The sequence below is a fragment of the Hemicordylus capensis genome, chromosome 2 (genome assembly GCF_027244095.1).
Source record: "Hemicordylus capensis ecotype Gifberg chromosome 2, rHemCap1.1.pri, whole genome shotgun sequence".
In the NCBI taxonomy this organism is placed as follows: Eukaryota; Metazoa; Chordata; class Lepidosauria; order Squamata; family Cordylidae; genus Hemicordylus; species Hemicordylus capensis.
Window position 1 is genome coordinate 400,276,070 of NC_069658.1, and position 16,682 is coordinate 400,292,751.

The following is a 16,682-nucleotide window of genomic DNA, read 5'->3' on the forward strand; positions in this document are numbered from 1 at the left end:
AAAAGTTTGAACCGATCCTAAAGTTGCAAACAAGAACTAAAGTTTTAAAAAGAAAGACATTTAAGGAACTTTTGGCTTAGTGTTAGTGTGTTCTATCCAATCTGAAATCCTTGGAAATGAACGCTACTTAAAAACACACTCGCACACACCACGATATCGCAAAGCAACAGTATGCCAAATAATTAACTATCACAACGCATGCTTTTATATACGATCAATTGAGTTCAGTGCCCCTGTGAACATAGGAGAATATCACACAAAAATGCACAGAGTGGTTGATGGGAAATTAAAACACCAGTTTTGAGAGAACTGCACTGGCTGCCAATATGTTTCCGGGTGAAATACGAAGTGCTGGTTATTACCTATAAAGCCCTCAACAGCATGGGTCCAGGCTATTTAAGAGAGTGCCTCCTTTGTCATAAACCCTGCTACCTGTTAACGAAGTTCTGGAAAGGTCTGGACCAGTTCTGGCTCATTTGGTGGCTTTCTCTGTAGCTGCCCCAGGGCTTTGGAATATGCTCCCTGATGATATAAGAGCATCTCCTTCTCTGTTTGTTTTTAGGAAGACCCTCAAGATACTCCTGTTTTTGCAGGCTTTTAATTAGAATTAATTGCAATAATTTGTTTTAATAACTATTTTATCTTATTGTTTTTATTGTGTCATGTATTTTAATCTGACTTTTAAATATGTACACCACCTAGAGATGTACATATCAGGCAGTATAGAAATATGATAAATAAAATAAATAAAAACAGACTTTTAACAATCTGGCATAACTTCATAGTATTATATATGCCAAGTAGATCAGTTCAAAGCTGACACCACAAATCTCATAAGAACATAAGAACAGCCCTGCTGGATCAGGCGCAAGGCCCATCTAGTCCAGCATCCTGTTTTGCACAGTGGCCCACCAGATGCCGCTGGAAGCCACAGGCAGGAGTTGAGGGAGTGCCCTCTATCCTGCCATTACTCCCCTGCAACTGGTACTCAGAGGCACACCCTTGAGGCTGGAGGTGGCCCACAGCCCTCTGACTAGTAGCCATTGATAGACCTCTCCTCCATTAAGTCATCCAAACCCCTCTTAAAGCCATCCAGGTTGTTGGCCGTCACCACATCCTGTGGCAGAGAGTTCCACAAGTGGATCACGCGTTGTGTGAAAAAGTACTTCCGTTTGTTGGTCCTAGACTTCCTGGCAATCAATTTCATGGAGTGACCCCTTGTTCTAGTGTTGTGTGAGAGGGAAAAGAATCTCTCTCTCTCCACTTTCTCCACGCCATGCATGATTTTATAGACCTCTATCATGTCTCCCCGCAGTCGTCTTTTTTCTAAACTAAAAAGCCCCAGGTGTTGTAGTCTTGCCTCGTAAGAAAGGTGCTCTAGGCCCCTGATCATCTTGGTTGCCCTCTTCTGTACCTTCTCCAGTTCAACAATGTCCTTTTTAAGATGTGGTGACCAGAATTGTACGCAGTACTCCAAGTGTGGTTGCACCATAGTTTTGTATAAGGGCATTATAATGTTAGCCGTTTTATTTTCAATCCCCTTCCTAATGATCCCTAGCATGGAATTTGCCTTTTTCACAGCTGCCGCACATTGAATCGACACTTTCAACGAGCTGTCCACCACAACCCCAAGATCCCTTTCCTGGTCCGTCACTGACAGCTCAGATCCCATCAGCATATACTTGAAGTTGGGGGTTTTCGTCCCAATGTGCATCACTTGCTAACATTGAACCGCATTTGCCATTTTGTCGCCCACTCCCCCAGTTTGGAGAGATCCTTTTGGAGCTGCTCACAATCTGTTTTGGATTTCACTACCCAGAAGAGTTTGGTATCATCTGCAAATTTGGCCACATCGCTGCTGATCTCCCTTTCTTTTTCTTTTCTTTCCCCCGCTTTTCACATATTTTGAGCATTTATTTAAGTTCTTGAGTATACATGAACAGAATGGCAACTGGGGGTAGGTAAGGGATGGGAGGGAAAAAAGGGGAATGTAATGGCAAAACTTCTGAAAACCTTCAATAAACTGTTAACAGTTTATTGAAGGTTTTCAGAAGTTTTACCACCACACTCCCCTTATCCCCTCCTGTTCCTTACCCAGCAGGGATGTGCAAGCTGGCTAGCTGTGAGCTGGGCTCAACATCAAGCCAGCCCAGTTCGAGCAGTCCAAGTTCAAACAAGACTGCCCCCAGTTAGGAGAACTGGCTTGCAGGTCAGGGGGATGCCTCAGCCTAAAGGGATTTGTGTGTGGTGAAAAGGGAATCTTTACCATTAGTTTCCTGCCAGTGGAGATGGCAGCAGTGGCAGCAGCAATGACATCAGTGGCCGGGGCTCCTCCAACACATCCACCACTCCCACTGGCCTCCCAAATGACAGACCATGCTGGCTGCCAGAGGCGTAACTATAGGGGGGGCAGGGGGGCATGTGCCCCGGGCGCCATCTTTTCTGGTCACGTGGGGGGCGCCGCCATGACCAATTTTTTTAAAATTTTTAATTTTTTGTTAATACAAATGTTTCCTGCTCAGTGCAGCAGGGCTGCAGCAGTCAAGGGAGCGCGTCGGTGCCCCCTTCCCCACGAGCGGTCCCTTCCGTGCCACCTGTGCCCCCCCCCATTGCTTTGCTGGCACCTGGCGGCCAGTCAGTGGCCTGGCTCGGCGGCGGCGGCGGGCGCTTGTGAGGAAAAACCTAAGTATAATGTTGTATGTTGGGGGGGCGGTGGGGCGCGGTGGGAGTGGGGGTGGGCGGTGGGGGGGCACCATTTCAGTGCTTGCCCCGGGCACAGTTTTCCCTAGTTACGCCTCTGCTGGCTGCGGCCCAGTTCTGGCCTCGGCATGAGCACAGAGGCCCGAACTGGGTCACAGCCAGTCTGGCCTGTCATTTGGGAGACCAGCGGGAGGGGGATGTGTTGGAGGAGCCCCTGCCGCCACCTTTGATGTGACCACCATCCCCACAGTCCCCGCCAGATGGAAACTAACAGTAAGGATTCCTAAACTAAAAGATTCCCCTTTCACCACCTGGTCCCCTCCCTCTTTAGATTAGGGCATACCCCTTTAGAAGTATTAGGGCCAGCTCACACATCCCTATTACCCAGGTTCCTTACCCAGGTTCCAGTCCCTTACCCAAATTAGCATGTGAGCACCTTCTAATTTACTTTTAAAGGTGCCACTCACTGCCCCCCCACCTCTCACCACTGCTGTTAATGTTTTAAAAGTGATTGATGGGGGATTAAAACAACGTGCACATGAAGTTTCCCTGCAATCTTTCTCGAAACCAAGTAAAAAGCATTGCCCATGTATTTTGACTCCTGCTCCCTTTGTCTTTGCCATGATATTTAGTTACATTCAACAAATACAGCTATCCTCATCCAATGTTCATCACGAGTTGTGGAGACAAGTTTGCCTGCTCCTATGCCTTTAACAAGAGCTTGTTCTGCAGATGTTGACAGATGCTACTGCTATTCTCTATGCCCTGAAAAGCTCCTTCATCTGCCAGTTTCTGCAGATGAAGCTGATAGTTACAAAGGCACAGGAACAAACAGCCCATTTTCTCCTGGTTCACCCTAGACATAGTCCTAAAGGCTATAGCATGAATGGGTGACATGTATTCCAACATAATCATATCACCATCATGGTTCCTTCTTTTCCATAAAAGCTCTATGAGTAAGGTGAATGACACATGTAGCCATTCTCACTAATACAATTCTGTATTATTATTATTATTATTATTATTATTATTATTAATAATAATTCGATTTCTATACCACCCTTCCAAAAATGGCTCAAGGCGGTTTACGCAGAGAAATAACAAACAAATAAGATCGCTCCCTGTCCCCAAAGGGCTCACAATCTAAAAAGAAACATGATAGACACCAGCAACATTCACTGGAGGTACTGTGCTGGGGTTGGATAGGGCCAGTTACTCTCCCCTTGCTAAATAAAGAGAATCACCATAATATGCTACGCCACAATATGCTACGCCGAATCCTGTGATTTTATTTATGAAGGTAAAGAAGATATTTTGTCAGGCATAGCATATCATGTCGCAAGATTGTAGTGGTAAGGATAGCTATACAGGCTGAAATTCTCTTCAACACATATATTAAAAGTGCCCTTAGAATTCCAGGATAATAGAGAGAGATCTATGGAGCAGCAGAAGAAAGAGGTGACTATTGAAACAGGGTAGTGCCTGTTTGCCATAGGGAGAGTGAAACAAAAAGGGAGAGTGTGTGTTTCAAACGAGGGGACCTAGCAATCAGGACCCAGAACCTGACCACCTATGCCACCAGCTATCATAGCTTAGGACAACTAACATTCTCCCTTCCCCTTGCAAACCCAGATGATTAAGCATTCAAGTGCAAGGGGAAGGGAGAATGTTAGTTCTCCTAAGCTATGGTATCTGTCAGCTCAGCTGACTCCACAGTCCAATCTCGGCTCATCTGGGCCTATAAAGCCTTGGTGTAAGCATCATCAGTTTCTTACATGCTTGTGTTGGTATCTCAGGCAGGATGTCTGCTAAGGCCTGATGGTGGCACATATTTTGCACAAGAATTTGTGCTCATCATCAAGTGTCCAGCTTAAAGCTTCACCTGGAGCTTTTACACACGTGTCTGTTACTTTGAATCTCCTCCGGAACTGCCCCATCCAGAGGCTCTGGGCAGTGTACAATTACGGCTGTGAATTCTGGCTTAGCCCGAATTATGTCCGGCGTAAAATAAATCCTTTATTTTCAGTGACCTTTGAGAAAAAAACACAGAGGTTTCTAATATGCTCTGATGCTTATCTGTGATGTGTGGAGGGGACTTTGCCGATAATTTGGCTTTTCCCCAAACTTGCACTTTTGTGTTTTTGGTGGGTTTTTTAATGTTTGCTGGGTTGATTTCCAGAACACCATGTCAGCATGAAGGGGAGTTTGACAGCTGTGTTGGTCTGCATTCAATATTACACTCTTTTTCTTTCACTCTCTGTTGTATTCTGTCTAGTGATCATTTATGTTTTTGTTGTTATTGTTGGATGTTTTCTACTGGGGATCCTGTAGAGAGTTCGGGGTGGAGTTAAAGGGGAAGGAGAAAATGGAGTTGCTGATGAATAAACCTTTAGTTAAATGTACATTTCTTTGTGTGTATGACGGAAGCAGTTATAAAACACTCCCCCTATGACAAACAGGCACTACCACATTTTAGCATACACCTCTTTGTTCTGCTGCTCCATCTCTCTCCCCCCTCCCCACACATTTCAATAGAACATAAATTTTCTTGGAAAGTGAAATTGACCTTCTAAAAGACTGCCAAAAATTAACAATCTTTTGAGACCAATTCACTGCCGCTACTACATTTTGGGAAAGGTTTATAAATCCTCCTATTTAAACAGTCTCTGATATGCCGGTTAGACAGGCTCCTACCTAGGAATGTGGTCCTCAGCGTTTGCCTGCTGTGGTAGTCGGGCACCAGACTATGAAGCACAAAGGGCTTATTTCTGTTGGACTCACAATATGAAGTGTTGGAGCCGGGCTTCTCTCCCTGCATATGGTTGCTTCTAATGGCTTGGAGAGAGCTGCAACCAGCCACCCAATGTGCAGTTTTGCAACTACAATGTCCTATGAAACATGTGTCTCTGGTCTACTGGTTAGTACTTAATGTGGCAAGAGGACTTCTTCCTTCCTTATTCTGAATGTAAGGAATAGTGCTATATTTCTGTGCACTATGGTTTTTGTTAATTCTGTGTATTGGAATATATAGCTAGTCTAGGAGATATATATATCTCCTAGCCATGGATTAGGGCTCCATAATGGTGAAATCTCCACTGGCTCAGAATAAAAGGGCAATCCCAACAAAGAGCTCATGGTCTAAGTAACTGAAGGTTCAGAGATAACAAATCTGCTCCTCAACCAGCCACCACTATCCCCACACATCCAGAATTCAGCTGCAAAAAGGGGGCTTTTCTTTAAATGGGCAGCCTGGTAACTGGCAAAAGGTCTATGGAGTGTGATAAGTGGGTTTTGAGGGGATGGGATAAAGGAAAACTCTCAAATATCTATGTGGATTACAGTCAGATAACTCTGAAGTTTTCCTGCATATGATAAAAAGGATTTGAAATAAAACAAGCAGCCTTTTTAGACTGCAAATGAACTTTGCAAGTACAAAAACTTTGATGTGAAATCTGATTTTGTGTTAGCTCCCTTTAAAAATGTATCTTTGATACAAAGCAATTGATTGTTTTGTGTTTTTATCCTGTTTGTTCACTTCATCTTCCTATGAAACAGAGCAGAGAAGGAGTGGGGTAAGCAAGAAATCTGGACTTGCCTCACCTCTTTTGGAATGCCGTGAAGTCAAGGTGTTTCAAAAGAGTTCAGGGCTACACAAGGAAGAAAGTACAATTTCAGGACAAAAAGAGTGGTTGCTGACATGACATTGCCCCTCCCTTTCCATTGATGCATCCCTTTTGAGACATTTTGGAGCTTCATATGGGGCCATGAGGAAAGGATATGAGCCACTGTCTGTCCCAAACAGCCTCAGGTTTTTGCTTGTGAAAGTAAAAAGATCAGTGCAGTCCAAAGTTGATTGAGGGGGCCTTCTAATTTGTGGCATGCCTCTTCTTAAAAATAAAAGAAAGAAAGAAATTGAGTGGGGCACAGAAAGGGCAAAGTGCACTTCTGGGTTGGTGAGCTGTGTTCCATATTTTAGATTTCTGAAACAGAAGTGGTGGTGGCAGCCAGGGGTGGAGGGTGGGGGACAGGGGACAGGATGGAACTACTTTTTCTGAGGGGGTGCTCCCCCCCTACAGCCACCCTTGATGCAGCCTCATTCTCACTCCTTGTTCTAGTGGAAGAAATGTATGTTCTTATGTACACCATGTGTGTCTTCCTTTTTCTGCATATGGGAAGATGGCTAGGAGAAAGCCTGGCAGGTACTTCAAAAAGAAGGTAGATAAAGGCCCCTATCACAGCTTTTATAACTTTCAGTGACAGTGGGGAAAAATTATTATTATTATTACACTTATATCCCGCTCTTCCTCCAAGGAGCCCAGAGCGGTGTACTACATACTTGAGTTTCTCTTTCACAACAACCCTGTGAAGTAGGCTAGGCTGAGAGAGAAGTGACTGGCCCAGAATCACCCAGCTAGTTTCATGGCTGAATGGGGATTTGGACTCGGGTCTTCCTGGTCTTAGTCCAGCACTCTAACCACTACACCATGCTGGAAATCTCATTGGGCCACTGGGAAATGAATGGAGAAAAAGCTGTGGCCAACATAAATAGGGTATTAGATGTTTTGTGATTCACCACTGACTGGGTATCCAGCAGGAGATAGTCTGTGGGTAGATACGAGTTAGGCAGCATGCAGTTAGGAGTTCCCATTACATGGCTACCTCTATTACCAGACTATTATTTTATTGTCTGTGACATTTAACCTTCCTCCAATCTCACCCATCCTCCAAGGAGCGCAGAACAGTATTTTAGCCTCACAGCAACACTGGGAAATTGGCCAAGCTGAGAAATAGGAACAAGCTTGAAGCCTTGTACTTAGCTCCATCAGTAAGGAGAGTTAAGCCTGCTTTCCATATCTAAGCCCAACACGCTAGTAGTTCACTTAACTGAATGTAAGGTGGATGTGGTTCTCCGCAAGATAATCAGTGGGCCTTTTTAAATGTAAGGTCCTTAGGTGACCCTGATGAGTCCAGTTTATGCCTCTCTTGACATCAGATTCCTAGCCCCAACTATGAGATGTCTGAGGCAGCATCTGAGGCTCCCTGATTATGACAAGCTTTGTAGACAGTTGAACAGAACAGGTAGCTGATGCACTTTAGCTTCCACGCCTGTTAGGCCATCCTTCCAGTGCCATATTTCCATCCTGTTAGGCCACCCTTCCAACACTGGATTGGGAGAACTATTAGGCCCTCTCTAGTCCTCATTTCCCTACAGTCATGTAGGGGAGCAACATAAATGAGAAACTGATGCGTCCCCCTGCCCCTCCCTGTGGAACCTTTCATTGGGGCCTTCTCTCCTCCACGGCTAGATCTACATTCATCCTTTATCTTTAGCCTCCACCCCAAAGAGTCAAGAAAAGTGCAGTCTGTTATCAGTTCTGCCTTCTCATTCACTCTAGAGAGATAGAATCTGGCACCCAGCTAGATAGCTAACCACTAGCTCACCCACAAGAACTAACCCACTAATTTATCTAATGGGGACATAGCTCAGTAGCAGAGCAATGTCTGACATGCATAAGGTCTCAAGCCCAATCCCATCAATGTTGGTGTACTTCATATGATTGAATTCTTATCAGAATGTAGTATTATTTGTCTATGTACATCTGATCAATGATCGTAATAAAGCTATTCATTCATTCATTCATTCATTTCTCTCAAAGGATCTTGGGTAAAGGCCCCTGCCTATAACCCTGGGCAGCCATCACTCATCAAAGCAGACAGTACTGGAAGAGGTAAGCTAGCTAGCAGCTTCATATGTCTACACTAATATTCAAAGAGTAAGTGAAGCCCAGTTCTCTCCAGCCACAGTAAATGCCCCATAATACTTTTCATGTCTGATTATCCAGTGGCTGCCAAGCACCAGGACTGACTGAGAGATTCTATTTTCCTCATTCTTCTTGTGAGTATAATGACTCGTTACTTCACTGCTGTATCTGAGGGGAACAGAGAGAGAACTGCACTAGATTGGCCTGTTCTCTACGACAAAACCCAACCCCCCAAAAAGCATCTTAATCTCTCAGTCCAGTTTGAGAATGGATAGTAAAGCAATATTTAGGACCAACAATATTTCTGCAGCAGTCATTCTCTATACCCGTAGGAACATAGGAAGCTACCATATACTGAGTCAGACCATAGGTCCATCTAGCTCAGTATTGTCTACACAGACTGGCAGTGGCTTCTCCAAGGTTGCAGGCAGGAATCCCTCTCAGCCCTATCTTGGAGATGCCAGGGAAGGAACTTGGAATGTAGATGCTCTTCCCAGAGTGGCTCCATCCCCTAAGGGGAATATCTTACAGTGCAAACACTTCTAGTCTCCCTTTCATATGCAACCAGGGCAGACCCTGCTTAGCTTAAGGGGATATGTCAGGCTTGCTACCACAAGACCAGCTCTCCTCTCCTTAGTTTAGCCTATAACATTAGACCTATTCATATGTTATGTTCATTGCACATATAATCTGTGTGCAGTGTATGCACGCAGATCTGTACACAAGTACAGTCATTAACATGTTATGATCAGCACATGAACAGTAGTACACTTCCTATCTGTACCCCGCATTTGAGGGACCTGTATCTAGGTTCACTTTTGAAGTGAACACATGTTCAATCATTTGCACAAAAACATGTATCTACAGACACTTGTGTGCACGTACAACCTAATGTCTGAACAGGGCTATTGTGTCAGAGATAATCTACGTCATATCACTAAGAAGTACAAAACTGATCAGAAGATGAACTGGGGGGAAACAAGCTGTTGGAACACTGGACACTGAAGTGGAAATGGTCTCTCTTTGTTCACAAGTCACAACTACATCCATCCATCCTGTCCATTTCTGGCCAATAGGGTTGTAGAGCCATTGCCTGACAGTTCAGTGGCGGTGGTCCTTAGGGAACAATGGGGAACTTGAATCACCCCATTGTTCCCCATGGGTAGGCACTAGGGACACCAAAGTGGATTGGGTGGTAGGGCATGGTGGTTGCTACCTACCACTCAACCCACAAATGAAATGGGCAAGTGGGCAATTTTTAATTTATTTGTAAACCTTCTCCCAAACCTCTATAGGATCCTATGAGGGTTTAGGTTTAAAAAAATCATTCATGTGCCCATTTCTGTTATGGTGGTAGGTAACAACCATTATGCCCTGCCACCCAACCCACTTTGGTGCCCTAGGGCCTGCCCATGGGGAACAATGGAGTGATTCAAATTCCCCATTGTTTCCTATGGGTGAAACTAGCAGAGTCACAGTGCACACATTTTGCAACCGTAACCCTTAAAAAACACTGCAGAAAAGAAGCACACACAGTCCAGCTCCTCCACAACAAAACATTTTGCCAAACACACTGTCCAAAGATGGCCAGCAAAAGAATAACTGACCCAGAATCCACTGCTACCCACAATGCTTGTGTTGCAGTAACATCACTGGCATCAAGTTGCTCTCTCTCACACAGTTATGACTCTGTCCTTACTTTCCAGCACTGCAACAGCTGCCACAACAGCAACCTTAGCAGCAAGCATAGCCATAAGCTGAATTACAGCAATGTCTTCAGCCACATTTAGACTGAGTGAGTACACCTTGCAATGCATAATACAGATTGCATAGCAGACCAGAGCAGTGAGTGAAGCACAAGTTAGTCTCAGGGCCAGACATGGAGCTCATCTCACAGCAATCACCAATAAGATTTTATAGAGAAAGAGCAAGAGAGCTGAGCTGCCACTGTCCATTTCTAATCTCAACACCATCTCACAAACAGACCAAACAACAACTCAAGGCAGGCAGGCAGGCAGGCAGGCAGGCAGGCAGGCAGGCAGGCAGGCACGCACACATGCACGCAGGCCCAAGTTCTGCCTTTGTCAATCTGAGATCCAGCAAAACCAGATAGATATAGCAATCAAACCTTCCTTCCTTCCATCCTGCCTGCCTGCCACAGAGAGACAGGAGGACAGAGCAGTCATGGCCTGATGGACAAGAAGAAACAAAACTTCTAGACGCTTACCATGAGAAGAACTCTTCTTTCTTATCTTCTTTTCCAGCCAGTGTACATCCCTGGCTGCCTGCTGCCTGTGTCTGGATAACATCATGGCCTCATATCGGTGCTGGGCCCTGGCTGGCAAACTGACCCATGGGTCAGGGCACCAGTCCATATCTCATCACCAGCCATGGCAGTGACATACAAAACTTCTAGATGCTTACCATGAGAAGAACTCTTCTTTCTTCTCTTCTTTTCCAGCCAGCATACATCCCTGCCTGTGTCTTGATAACACCACCGCCTCAGATCGGTACTGGCCACTGGCTGGCAACCTGACCCATGGGTCAGGGCACCAGTCCATATCTCATCACCAGCCATGGCGGTGACATACATGTGTGTCTGTGTGTGTCAGCAGCACTAACAGGCAGACTCACTGTGGCATATCTGGGTTTGGGGTTGGCCACGTTGGTGCAAATTGCCAGTGGTGTTGCAGTGTGACCATGAGTCACTCACCCTCCATGGCCAGCTAGGGATAACCCAGCAGGGGAAGGTTGGTCTTCAGGAAGACCATCCACTCCATCATGTCAGCATCCAAGCATGAGCAATGGGGTGTTACCATGTCACCATGCCCCCAGCCAGGGAGAACATCCTCTCTGAGCGTTGGTTGGTGAGCATGAGAGGAACCATCTAGCAACCACTGCCAAGTCTGGCCAGACTTCATGACTCATTAGAATAACCTTAAAACAATTTAAAACCACAGTCAAGTTAAAAAGTTTCGGTGACCATGAAACAGTGAGTCTTTAGGGAGTTTTAAAAAGTTGTCAGAGATAGGGAGACTCTTATTTGAGCAGGGAGTGCATTCCAGAGTCTTGGGGCAGCAACAAAGAAGGCCTGACCCTGCGTAGAGTGGACAAACCAGAGGCAACTGTTGACGAACCTCTCCAGATGATCTCAATGGGCGGTTGGGCTCATGGCCAGGAGGACATTATCTTAAATACCCAGGGCCAAAGCAGTTTAGGGCTTTATAGCTTATAACCAGCACTTTGTATTATTGGTAGCCAGTGTAGCTCTTTCAATACAGGAGTAATATGGTCTCTCCTAGATGACCCAGAGACCAACCTAGTCTGTACGCAATCTGTACCAACTGCAGTTTCTGGACTATATACAAAGGCAGTCCCACATAGAGAGCATTGCAGTAGTCAAGTCTGGGGGTATCAGCATATGTACTACCATTCTGAGGTCATTTATCTCAAGAAATGGACACAGCTGGCATATCAGCTGAAGCTGACAGAAAGCACCCTTGGCCACCGCCTCAACTTGGGGCACCGGAGAGACGTTTGGGTCCAGAAGCATTCCAGACTGTTCCAGAGTGAACAGGTGAGTGACCTGTTCCTTCTGGTGAAGTGTGACACCATCCAGAAATGGCAGATAAAAATTGCCTCCCAAGTTCTGAACCCGCACAATAAGCACCTCCGTCTTATTTGGATTCAGTCTCTGCTTGTTATCCCTCGTCCAGTCCATCACTGCCTCCAGGCAATCATTTAGGAAAGTAATGCTCTCTCCTGATGATGTTGACATGGAGAAATAGATTTGGGTGTCATCAGCATACTGATAACACGCTGCACCAAATCTCCTGATCATCTCTCCTTGCAGTTTCATGTTGATGTTAAAAAGCATCAGAGAGATAGGATGGAGCCCTGAGGGATGCCATAGAAAAGTTCAAATTTTGAAGAGCAACAGTCTCCAAGGGAGACTGTTACATGTTCTGTAGCTTTTCCTGCACACAAGGTACAGATTTTCCTCTATTTCTTTCTCTAGTTTTTCCTGGATTATCATGTCATGGAAGTCAACATGCTGAGAAGCAGAAGATCCATTTCTCCTCTTCTATTGTATGTCAATTTTCATTCTGTTTCCTCTTTTTCCATCTTAAACTCCCCAACAATCCTCCAGGAGATTCTCCTACCTTCTCCCTCTCCCATCTGTCACCTGCTGGAATGCAAAGGAAAAATTGGTCAGAGTGTGGGACAGAGAAGGAGCCTTAGATCAATGAACAGCCCCCAGCTACATGATCCCTTGATGAAAGACTGCTCTGTATTACTGAGCCATGGTTCGATGTAGCTGTTAGAGTCTATCTGGGCTATCTGGGTCCCTAGGCTCTGTGTGTGTGTGTGTGTGTGTGTGTGTGTGTGTGTGTGTGTGTGTGTGTGTGTGTGATTATCAGGTCTATGAGAGGAGATCTGGTCTTGTGGTAGCAAACATGAATTGTCCTATTTGCTAAGCAGTGTCTACTCTGATGTATATTTGAATGGGAGACTTCATGTGTGAGCATTGTAAGATATTCCCCTTAGGGGATGGAACCATTCTGGGAAGAGCATCTGCATGCAGAAGGTTCCAAGTTCCCGCCCTGGACTCTCCAGATAGGGCTGAAAGAGACTCCTGCCAGTAATCTTGGAGAAGCCACTGCCCGTCTGTGTAGCCGCAGACAATACTGAGCTACATGGACCCACCGGTCTGACTCAGTATAAGGCAGCTTCCTATGTTCCTGTAACACCATCTGGAATCTGCCTGAGAGGTAGGAGCAGAGCCATTGCAAAGCAGTGCCTCCCACCCCGAACCCTCTCAGACACTCCAGAAGGATACTATGGTTGGTAGTATCAAAAGCCGCTGAGAGATCCAAAAGAGCCAACAGAATCACATTCCCTCTGTCAATTCCTAATTGGAGATCATCCATCAGTCCAACCAAGGCAGTCTCCACCCCATAGCCCACCCGGAAGCCAGTTTGAAATGGGTCTAGATAATCAGTTTCCTCCAATACTGATCCAAGCAGCCTGTCCACAATCTCAGGAGTCACAAACTGAAACTGACCCAGCATAACCGCATAGGAGGAGTTGATGGACACCTCGGCATCAGACACTGCAGTAATTATGGGGTCTGAGTCTAAGTCAGCCCCAAAACAAGATATTTTATCCCCAAAGAACTCATTAAAAACATCACGGCAAGTAATTGAAGGTTCTAGTTTCTGATTCAAGGGAGGAGGGACATGTACTAGCCCTCTCACAACTCTGAACAACTCTGCTGGACATGAGCTTGTGAATGCAGTACGTGCAGAAAATAGCTTTTTTGCTGGACGTATTGCCTGAGCATAGATCTTCAAATGGCCCTATGTTGTCATCTGCCAGATTCAAGTCGGTTCTTTCTCCACTTGCACTCCAGTCACCTGTCTTGCTGCTTCAGCTCCCATAGTTCTTCTGTATACCAAAGTGCCACTATTGAAGTGGGTTGGAGAGGATGCTTAGGAGCGATCACGTCTACTGCTCTGGTGAGTTTGCTCTTCCAATTCTCCACCAGGATTACCGGAAGAGCCAACACTCAACCTTGCGGCACCACTCCACAAGAGCAGCCATGGCAGCAGCAGGATGGTGCCCAGTGCCTGCAGCGGGGATGTGCCGCCTGGCCACAGCCCCAGAAGGGCCAAGCACATCCTGCATGACCAGCTTCAGAGTGGCAGCCACATATTGGATGGATACAAAATCAACCTGCTTGGCTGCCCTAGTTATGCTGGAGGCATTGTTGGTGGCCATGAACCCTCAGTGAAGATTGGCTGCCCGGACAGCCATTCCCCCTCTTGGCATGCCATGGCCGCCGACAGCTCACCTGCCGTATGGTCAGTGTCCAGCACCTCCACATGCAGCAAAGCTCACCTATGCTTCACTGCATGGGAGGGGCTGGCCAAGCCACCAGCAGCAGATCTCCCCTTGCTCTCCTGCCCCCACCAGTGCACCATGATGGACAGGAAAGCAGCATGCCTCTCACTGGGATTGGTCCACAGAGCCGCAGTAAAGTGCATGCTGGTGTCAGGCGCTGCAGCATGCAGCAGCTCCAACATGGCTCCCCTGCATGCCCAGTACAGAGCGGGCACCATTCGCTCACTAAAGATGGTGCATGAGCAGATGTTGTAGTCTAGGACAAGCAGTCGGAGCAGCCAGCAGACGCTCACCTTCTCCATCACCTGGTAGCCCCAAGTGATCATCTCCTCAATGGCCCAGGTGATGAGATGAGGCTCTGGGTGACCAGACCACTTGCCCACTGACTAAACCAACTTCCTCTGCTTAGGAGCAGGAGCAGGTGCCTTGCCACTAACCGAGGACACACCAGGCCTATGGCTGCTAGCAGGCCCAGGGACTCCCAGGTGATGCCGTTAAAGGTGCTGCAGCACCCCTGTTGTCCTAAGACACTTGGGGTCCTTTCCCCTCACAACCTGCCTGCAGTAGATACAGACAGCATGGTGTGGGTCAACAGGGCAGAACTGAAAATGGTCCCTGCTATCAGTTTGGGACCGTTTGGGTAGTGGAGGTACTGGGGCTGCTGGTTGGCTCTGGGAGCCACCATCACCACCGCCCTGCATCCGGGGCTGAGAAGGTCCAGGAACCACTGGAATAACTTCCTCATGCTCCTCAGTCTCAGATGGAGGGGTTGCACTGCAAGAGGATCAGGGAGAATGGAGAGAGCAATATGGAGGGGCTAGCAGCTGATGACACCTTCTCCTCCATTGCCACAAGAAGAAGAGGTTCTTCCCTGACAGGAGAGGGCCTTCCCTCTTCTTCTACCTAAGCTTCCACAGGTGGCTGCGCTGGAGCCAGACTCCTTCAGAAATGAGAGCCTGCGTGACCCCACAGTAGTGAAGACGATGTGCGGAGCAGGCCCCTCCTGTCATCACCCACCACAAGCAGCAGCATCAACCCTCGAAGCATCACTCCGCAAGCAGCATCACCCCGCAAACAGTAAGAACTGTTTGACGGAGAGGAGAGCTGGTCTTGAGGCAGCAAGCAGGACTTGTCCCCATAGCTAAGCAGGGTCTGCCCTGGTTGCATCTGGATGGGAGACTAGAAGTGTGAGCACTGCAAGATATTCCCCTCAGGGGATGGAGCTGCTCTGGGAAGAGCAGAAGGTCCCAAGTAGGGATGTGCGAAATGTTTCGGATACAAAACGTTTTGTACCCAAAACAGCCTGTTTCGGGTGAAACACCCATTTTCCAGATCCAAAAGTTTTGTATGCAAAACAAAATGTTCCTGTTTCGGCTACAGAACGTTTTGTTGTTTCGGACCTCCATTTTGTGGTGATCTCTGAATCAGTCTCCATTTTGTGTTTGACATCTCTTTGAATTTCCCACCCTTCCAGCCTTCTGATCAGTGACCTAAATCATGGGCTGACCTGCTGACAATTCCCTCCTTGTTCCGCATTGGCTCTTTTGCTTCTTCCCACTCTTTACTGACCCCACATTGGCCAGGGGAAGGGTTGCTAACCTATGGGGTGCTGGGTTCTGCTGTTTCTGTGGTGTTCTGAGTGTAGATTCTCTGGTAGCATATGAGAGTGGATTCTTGTTTTTCACTGAAAATCTCATATGCTACCAGAGAATCTACAGTGAACACCTCAGAAACAAAAAAACCCAGTACCCCACAGGCTTGTGGGGGTGGGGGTGGTTGGCACCCTATGTGCACTACACAACCCCTCGCTCTGGGCAACCCCAGTGCCCCCCCAAGTGGAATTATGGGGCTGCTGAAACTTCCATTAGTCCCCATGGGAGAAATCTTAAAGACACGTAAACTTCAACAAATCACAAAAGATCAGCCCTTTGCCCAATTCCTTTGAAATAATTCTGGAAGTTTCCTTGCCCCCATTGGACACTACCACCCACCACACTCTGTTCTGGGTCATCCCTTTCCCCTTGATTTGAAGCGATACATTTGCTGGAATCCCCATTATTCCCTATGGGAAAATTCTTAAAGATGTGTAAACTTTAAAAAATTCACCAAAAAAATCAGCCTTTTGCCTAATTCCTTTGAAATTTGGGTGGTAGCTTCCACCCATTGGGCACTACCACCACCCACTCTTTTTGCCCTGGGACCCTTTTTAAAAATCCAAATCGATTCAGATTCGGAAAATTTGGCTACAAAACAAAACAGGGCTGATTCGGATTCAGAAAATTTGGGTACAAAACAAAACAGGGATGTTTCGATTCG

The 16,682-nt window shown here is 46.6% G+C and overlaps 1 protein-coding gene across 3 annotated transcripts in view; it reads left to right on the forward strand.

Moving 5' to 3' along the window:
- Positions 1-2,578: 2,578 nt before the first annotated feature.
- The window catches only part of C1QTNF1 (C1q and TNF related 1), a 57,617-nt gene continuing 43,513 nt past the window's right edge, over positions 2,579-16,682 (forward strand). For 2 of the 3 annotated variants that reach the window (XM_053300307.1, XM_053300312.1), the window contains exons 1-2: positions 2,885-2,973; positions 8,358-8,429. The gene's annotated coding sequence lies outside the window, so the exon portion shown is untranslated. Of the gene's footprint in view, positions 2,671-2,884; positions 2,974-8,357; positions 8,430-16,682 lie in introns of those variants that run through there. The other variant, XM_053300309.1, reaches the window with a different exon arrangement.